At 39.6% G+C, this 9246-nt stretch overlaps 1 pseudogene; it reads right to left on the bottom strand.

The window, feature by feature from the left end:
* Nucleotides 1–8233: 8233 nt before the first annotated feature.
* LOC128840985 (40S ribosomal protein S8-like) lies at nt 8234–8868 on the bottom strand (annotated as a pseudogene).
* Between the last annotated feature and the right edge of the window lie 378 nt (nt 8869–9246).

Genomic DNA, 9246 nt, shown 5'->3' with positions numbered 1-9246 from the left:
CGGGAGATTCAATCATTAGGAACATAGATAGCTGGGTTTGTGATGACTGGGAGAACCGTATGGTCACTTGCCTGCCTGGTGCGAAGGTTGCGGCTCTCTCTCGAGGCATCTAAATAGACTTATGTATAGTGCTGGGGAGGAGCCGGTGGTCGTAGTACATGTAGATACCAATGACATAAGGAAGGGTAGGAGAGACGTCCTGTAGGCCAAATTTAGGCTGCTAGGGAAGAGACTGAAATCCAGGACCTCTATGGTGGCATTCTCAGAAATGCTTCCAGTTCAATGCGCAGGGCCAGGTAGGCAGGCAGAGCTTCAGAGCCTCAATGCGTGGATGAGACGATGGTGTAGAGAGGAGGGATTTAGATTTATTAGGAACTGGGGAAACTTTTGAGATGGGGGGAGCCTATACAGGAAGGATGGGCTCCATCTAAACCACAGTGGATCCAGACTGTCGGCACTTAACATTAAAAAGGTTGCAGAGCAGTTTTTAAACTAAGAGAAGGGGGAAAGCTGATTGCTGCAGCGGAGCATGTGGATCGGACAGAGACTTCTCTTAGAGGAGAATCTATTGATAGAGATTCTCTAGGTTCTAGTCAGGAGGAGAGGACAGAAGAGGATAAAGTATGGGCCAGATCAAATGAGAAACATTCACATAGAAAAAATCTGACACATCAGAAAAGGGCAGACAAATAAACAGTGACAAGTTTTTAAAGTGCTTGTACACAAATGCTAGAAGTCTAAATAATAAGATGGGTGAACTAGAGTGCCTCGTGTTAAAAGAGGATATTGATATAATAGGCATCACAGAAACCTGGTGGAGTGGGGACAATCAATGGGACACAATCATTCCAGGGTACCAAATATAGCCGAAGGACAGAACAGGTCGTGCGGGGGGGAAAGGGAGAGTGGCACTATATGTGAAAGAAAATGTAGACTCAAATGAAGTAAAAATTTTAAATGAATCCACATGTTCCATAGAATCTCTATGGATAGTAATTCCATGCTCTAATAAGAATATAACAGTAGGGATCTATTATCGACCATCTGACCAGGACAGTGATAGTGACGATGAAATGCTAAGGAAGGCTAGAGAGGCGATCAAAATAAAGAACTCGATAATAGTGGGGGATTTCAATTATCCCATATTGACTGGGTATGTCACCTCAAGACGAAATGCAGAGACAAAAATTTTCGATACTTTATCTTCTTAGAGCAGCTGGTACAGGAACCCACAAGGGGAGAGGCAATTCTCAATTTAGTCCTGAGTAGAGCGCAGGATCTGGTCCAAGAGGTAAATATAACAGGACCGCTTGGAAATAGTGACCATAATATAACAACATTTAACATTCCTGTGATGGGAAGAACACCTCAACAGCCCAACACTGTGGCATTTAATTTCAGAAAGGGAAACTATGCAAAAATGAGGAGGTTAGTTAAACAGAAATTAAAATGGACAGTGACTAGAGTGAAATCCCTACAAGCTGCATGGACACTTTTCAACGACACCATAATAGAGACCAAACTTAAATGTATACCTAAAATTAAAAACACAGTAAAAACTAAAAAAGAGCCAACGTGGCTTAACAACCATGTAAAAGAAGCAGTGAGAGATAAAAAGGCATCTTTTAAAAAGTGGAAGTCAAATCCTAGTGAGGTAAATAGAAAGGAGCATAAACACTGCCAAATTAAGTGTAAACATGTAATAAGAAATGCCAAAAAGGAGTTTGAAGAACAGCTAGCCAAAAACTCAAAAGGTAATAACAAAATGTTTTTTAAGTACATCAGAAGCAGTAAGCCTGCTAAACAACCAGTGGGGCCCCTGGAAGATCGAGAACAAAAGGAGCACTTAGAGACAATAAAGTCATTGCGGAGAAACTAAATGAATTCTTTGCTTCAGTCTTCATGGCTGATGATGTTAGGGAGATTCCCAAACCTGAGCCGTCCTTTGTAGGTGACAAATCTGAGGAATTGTCACAGATTGAAGTGTCACTAGAGGAGGTTTTGGAATTAATTGATAAACTTAAGAGTAACAAGTCATCGGGACCAGATGGCATTCTGAAAGAGTTCTGAAAGAACTCAAACGTGAAATTGTGGAACTATTAACTAAGGTTTGTAACCTGTCCGATAAATCAGCTTGTGTACCCAATGACTGAAAGATAGCTAATGTAACGCCAATATTTAAAAAGGGTTCTAGAGGTGATCCCGGCAATTACAGATCGGTAAGTCAAAAGTCAGTACCAGGAAAATTAGTTGAAACAATAGTAAAGAATAAAATTGTCAGACACATAGAAGAACATAACTTGTTGGGCAAAAGTCAACATGGTTTCTGTAAAGGGAAATCATGTCTTACTAATCTATTAGAGTTCTTTGAAGGAGTCAACAAACATGTGGACAAGGGGGATCCAGAGGACATAGTGTACTTATTTTTCCAGAAAGCCTTTGAGAAGGTCCCTCATCAAAGGCTCTTATGTAAATTAAATCGTCATGGGATAAGAGGGAAGATCCTTTCATGGATTGAGAACTGGGGGAACAAAGGGTAAGAATAAATGGTAAATTTTCAAAATTGAAAGGGGTAAATAGTGGTGTTCCCCCAAGGGTCAGTCCTAGGACCAATCCTATTCAACTTATTCATAAATGATCTGGAGAAAGAGGTAAACAGTGAGGTGGCAGAGTTTGCAGATAAGACTAAACTCCTCACGATAGTTAAGACCAAAGCAGACTGAAGAGCTTCAAAAAGAGCTCACAAAACTAAGTGATTGGGCAACAAAATGGCAAATGAAATTTAATGTGGATAAATGTAAAGTAATGCACATTGGAAAAAATAACCCCAACTATACATACAATATGATGGGGGCTAATTTAGCTACAACTAATCAGGAAAGGAGTCATCGTGGATAGTTCTCTGAAGACGTCCATGCAGTGTGCAGCTGAAGTCAAAAAAGCAAACAGGATGTTAGGAATCATTAAAAAAGGGATAGAGAATAAGATGGAGAATATCTTATTGCCCTTAAATAAATCCATGGTATGCCCACATCTTGAATACTGCGTACAAGTGTGGTCTCCTCATCTCAAAAGAGATATACTGGCATTAGAAAAGGTTCAGAAAAGGACAACTAAAATGATTAGGGATTTGGAATGGGTCCCATATGAGGATAGATTAAAGAGGCTAGGACTTTTCAGCTTGGAAAAGAGGAGACTAAGAGGGGATATGATAGAGGTATATAAAATCATGAGTGATGTAGAGAAAGTGAATAAGGAAAAGTTATTTACTTGTTCCCATAATAAAAGAACTAGGGGCCACCAAATGAAATTAATGGGCAGCAGGTTTAAAACAAATAAAAGGAAGTTCTTTTTCACACAGTACACAGTCAACCTGTGGAACTCCTTGCCTGAGGAGGTTGTGAAGGCTAGGACTAGAACAGGGTTTAAAAGAGAACTAGATAAATTTATGGAGGTTAAGTCCATTAATAGCTATTAGCCAGGATGGGTAAGGAATGGTGTCCCTTGCCTCTGTTTGTCAGAGGGTTGAGATGGATGGCAGGAGAGAGATCATTTGGCACCCCCCCATTCCCACAACATGCCGGATAAAACAGCTTTTACTGTATATGCATATTCCCTAATGTATATTTTTATACTTACTGATGTTGAATTTCATCTGCCATTTTGTTGCCCAGTCATTCAAGTTTTTGAGATTCCCCCTATAACTCGGCAAATAATTGTTTATCATCTGCAAAATTTACTATGTTGAACAGAACAGGTCCTAGTAAAGATCCTTGGGGGACCCCTCTTTTTACCTCTCTCCATTGTGAAAAATGACCATTTATTCCTACCCCTTGTTTCCTATCTTTTAACCATGTGAGGACCTTCCCTCAAAACCCATGACTACTTAGTTTCTTTACGAGCTTTTGGTGAGGGCTCTCTGAAAATCCAAGTACACAATATTGACTGGAGCACCCTTATCCACATACCTGATGACTCCCTCAAAGAATTCTAATAGTTTGGCAAGACAGGACTTCCCTTTACAAGAGCTGTGTTGACTCTTCCCAACAAGTCATGTTTATCTATCTGATAGTTCTGTTTGTTACTGTAGTTTCTACCAACTTGCCCATTACTGACGTTTGGCTCACCAGTCTAACTGCCAGGATCATCTCTAGAGCCCTTTTAAAAAATCAGCATTGCGTTAGCTACCTTCCAGTCATCTGGGTACAGAGGCTTGTTAAAGTAATAGATTACATATTACAGCTAGTAGTTCTGCAATTTCACATTTAAGTTCCTTCAGAACTCTTCAGAGAATACCATCTGGTCCTAGTGACTTTTTACTATTAAATTTATCAGTTTGTCCCTAAACCTCCTCTATTGACACCTCAATCTGGGACAGTTCCTCAGATTTATCACCCAAAAGAACAGTACTGATATGACAGGAAGAATAATTATCCCAATTCTAAAAAAGAATAAATGACTTGCCCAAAATCACACATGTGGCAGCATCTCTTAAGATCAAAGCTAGTACCTTTTAGGGCTGTCTGAATAGCTGAATATTGGTGTGATGCTGGCAGTCCAGGTGCTAGCTCATGCCAAGGCCCTGGGCCTTACTGAATACTGACAAATGCATAGCTGACTTTCTTGTATGTTACTATTGTTGAAATGGATATTAGAGTTATAAAAATGTGTTTAGACTTTATGGAATGATTGTAGGATGCTACATGTATTAATCCAAATATCTGTATCCCATGTTAAAAGGTAAGGTTTAAATGTTTTCTCTGCAACTATAAAAATGTCCGCTAAGATTGCAAATTCCCCACAGTCAGGGGAGAAGCATTATCAAGTGTGAAATGCTAGTTAACCACAGGCAGGGTTATCTTTCCCCCCCCCAATGAAAGAAGGTTTACAGACATCAGACATTGTGGACAAAAGACTGTTGATTGCTTCCTCTACACATCTGAAGAGGGTATGTGCACAAACCTGTGTCCTATAATACCTTGAATGCTAGAGGAAGGGAATAAAAATGCTTATGAAGGATAAATTGGTATTGTTTTGGTGTCTGGACTTTGAGGGGCAAAGATTCCTAAACATAAGCAAGAGCTCTCCAAACTGCTTGGCTTGGCTTAGCCATAGAGGACATAAAAGCTTGATTATAGAAGCTTCTATTACCTTTTGAATTTAAAATTGTACCTCTTTTGTGTGTGTATGTTTACCAGCTTTAATGTTGTAAATTTCTCTTTTAGCTAATTAATAAATATTTAGTTAGCGTGTTACAAGATTGGCTACAAGTGTGTTCTTTGGTTTGAGATCTGAGGTACAATTGATCTGTCCCCCCAGAACCTCCAATCTTCCAGCAAGTACAACTACTAATACTAGAGGAATTTAGCCCTAAGCATACTTCATCCCAAACAATGTGATAATGTAAGACTTCACCACCTATATATCATGTTTGTTATTGTAGCGCCAAAAGACCAATAAAGAACGAGACTCAATTGTGCTAAGTTTTCTACAAACTCCCAGGTAATCTGACAGCATTGAAATTCATGAGATTAAATAAATTAACCCCTATTACACGCGTTAAATTGTGATACAAACGTCTCATAGTTCAAGACGTTAGATCTTAAAAAAAACATGAAAAATTACATTTTGCATTGCCAAATGATAAGATAGTTTTGGTCTGAAAAGTGAAGAAAAGATCATGGTTTGAACTGGGAAAGGGGGAGGAAATGTGTTAAATAATTGGGAAAATTTTGTGAAATTTCTCAAATAAATTGTGCATTCCATTTATGGTTTCCTTAACTCTAATAATGGATAAATGCTGTTGTATGTTTGATATGCCTAATGTATTATTTAAGATGGTCAAAATGAAAGGGAGTTGAATTCTGTTCTAATTGAAGTTTATAGTTTGGACAATGGAGAAGATTAAAAGCATACCTTAGGACCTGCCTTTCATTTTCATGACCACTAAACTTTGGTCAAGATTTTTCGGTGCCCAACTTGAAATCTTAACGCATCTTTGATTTTCAGAAAGTGCATCAATCCTCTCCTCCTCAAAATCTTCAACAAGTTTAAGGTGTTTCAAGTTGAGCACTCAGAACCCCTAGCCACTTAAAATCTTGGTCTCTGGTTTTAAGCACTGCTTACCTTTTCCTAAAGGAAAGGCTAATGAGTCTGACCGATAGGGTATGTCTGCACTGCACCTGGAGGAGTGATTTCCAGTGCGGATAGACTACACTCTAGCTCGGAGCTGTGCTTCTGCTTGAACTAGTACTTGTCTGAGTTGCCACCCATGCCTCCAAATCCACATTGCTTTAGCACATTAGCTTGAGCTGAGGTAGCACAAAAGTCTGTCCACCTGTGCTTGGAATGACACCTCCCAGCTGAAGCATAGACATACCCAGATCTTCCGGTTCTGTAAAACTAAAAATCTAGCATCTCCCTTTATTCCTCCTAAGTGAGTCAAAAATGAGCCAGTCTCATAAATGCCTAAAACAAATCTATGATGATCACAAACTGTCTTTTCCAGGCTGTGGATGGGATTCTCACTTACACTAAATCCCTCTTACTACATCACTCTGGCAGTTTAAAGGGGCCTTAGATTGGGAATACATTTCCACTCATTTCAAGGCACTTTTTATACTGCAGAAGAGTGGTATAAAGGGACCTTATTGTAAACACAAATTAGGCTCTGTGTTCTGAATGCAATCTGTTATTAAAATTAATAATACATAAAAGCCCCAGATCTCAAACATTTCATGCATTTACTCTAACTAATATTGTGTACTGAATTTTTTTCTAAAACACTGAATATTTTAACCTTGACAATAGTACAATTATATACAAGTCAGCAAGAGCTTGCCTTATTCTTCTATCCTTTGCATGGCAATGGCTGGAGATAACATTCATACATGAAGGGATTAATAATCATCTAATTTATTATATATGGAAAATTATGCAGTTCAGTGACAAGGCTGTAATTTACCTGTGAATACCATTAATCTACAGTAAATTAGATGTGAAAGAATTCTGGATTGGTGTCACTGATTCAAGACGCATTGTTTCCATTAGTTGCTGGCATGTATGTGAAGAGCATGGAGTACCTCAATGCTCTTGATGTAGCATTTTGAGGCAAATTAAAATGATCTATAGTAATTGACATCATGTAGATATCATAAAACAGCCAGGCTGCTGTAAATAATATCTATCTTGACTTGGGTAATGTAATATAAACAGGGAAGTGAGTTTTGCAAGGCTTTGTGTTGGATGGATGCATATTCTTTAAGTGTTACACAAAGAAAAAACTTGTCAATATAATCAAGCCTTTTTTAAATGGAGTCTTTAGAATATATACACAAATTACAATTCCTAATGGCAAATGTTCAAATTTATCAAGGCCTGTTCTCTTTCTAGGTAACTCACAGTATAGGAACCAGGACTTAAATCTGCAGGGGACTTCAGAAACTGCAAGCTCCAATTGAAATTTACTTTACACAGTTCTTCCACCAGAAGTTAAGCAGAACTTTTATCCCTCCCTGCAACTTCCCAGGCCTCTTCCACTCCTCCTAGATATCCAGCCACCATCCCAAATTCAAACATCCGAAACTGAATTTATCTTTCTTCCTAGTCTCTAACACTCCATTGACTGACTCCTCTGCTCTCTATACCTCCATACTCTTGGCATAATCATAGTCTTCTTTCTCCCTCTCCTCATTATATCCAGTCCTTTTGATTCTTGCTCTTTGCTATCCACCAAGTTTATTTTTTCATTATTATCCACAGTGTTAAAAGTGTTATCCAAATTCTGGCTTCATTACAGTGGCAAGAGGTGAGAGGCAATATGCTGTTACTAAAGTCAGCTTCCCCTTCAGCCACTCACTCTATGTCACCTTTTTAATCTTGAATCTCTCTATTGAATATCTCTCCATTCACTCCCTCTCTTATCCCACCAAATTCAAACTCCTTACCATCACTTGTCAGGACCTCCATAATCTAACTCCATGCACACCCATTTCTCCCATCAGCCTCCTTGCGTCTTACATGCTTCATACTCTTTTGCCTCACTATCCCATTTTGTCTTTTTACCCATTTTTCCTTTATGTTCTGTCAGGCTACCTTTACACCTGAAACTTTCCTTTTCCTCCTTCAAATCTTTCATTAACACCACTTCTTCCAGTCAGCCTTCCTCTGATTTCATCTCCTCTTCAATTATCTCCACACCTTCTCCCCCTTTCCCAAACATTTGTCCTCTATCTCATCTTATTTGTCTTGCTAATATAGATTGCAAGACTTCTGGGGCAGAGAAAATATATTTTATATGTTTTGCACCAAAGTCAAACTGGATAGCTACCAGAGGGTAGTGGGATTGGTCCTTCAGGCTGCTGCTGATCTTGGCATTCTTCTTCTGCTAGTCATATTTCTTCTGGATCTTCTTTGAATGCTTCTTGTTTAAGATTTCTTCCTCTTCAGGAATCAGTTTAGTGCCCTTCTTGTGTCAAAGGGGCAAGGTATAGTGGGCTTCATACCACTGTCGATACAGGGTTCTAACAATAAGAATGATGCAGTTGTTCACCAGGGTCTTTGGCTGCACCAGCTCATTGTTGGAAGCATTGTAGATCACATCAGTGATTCTGGTCTTGTGAGGGGCAGCATTCAGAGCCCCAAGAGAAGTTGCCAATGTTCAACTGCAGAGCACCATATTTCTTGTTACCACCAGGAACCCTCACTATGTGAATTGGCATGGGCCAAACTTGGTGTTTGCAGGAAATCGCCCAACTCAGACTTCCTCTTCTTGTGGTAGGGCTTCCTTTTGCCCCCAGACTTGTGATGCTTGTGCCACTTGGAAGGCAAATATATCAGCCCTAGAATAGTAATTACCCTTTTCCCCATCATGAGCTGAAAAGAGGTTACTTAAGATCAGCTAGGGACACTTGAGTTCAATTATGGGCTGTGTGTGACCTTTAAGAACCTCTCCTCCTGGTGAGGAGGAGGGAAGAGAGGAGAGACAAGCTGCAGCAGGGCTAGTGGCAACAGAGAGAAAGACTTCTCCCTGGGTGAAAGGCTGCTCTCTTCCCTATAGGAGAAACCCCCAAACAGTCCATTAGATTGGGTAAGGACTGGTACTCAGAGGCCAGCATAACAAGTCAACACCCCAGAGAGATGGGGCAGGGAGAGATTCCCTTTTTGTGTTATGAATTTGTGTTTTGTTTGTTTGCTGAAGAGCATTCCTTGGGCTTACCCTCGGCCCACCTTGTAAATACTGAAAAA

This window comes from Malaclemys terrapin, chromosome 7, assembly GCF_027887155.1.
Source record: "Malaclemys terrapin pileata isolate rMalTer1 chromosome 7, rMalTer1.hap1, whole genome shotgun sequence".
NCBI lineage: Eukaryota > Metazoa > Chordata > Testudines > Emydidae > Malaclemys > Malaclemys terrapin.
This window is presented reverse-complemented; position numbering and strand designations above follow the sequence as displayed.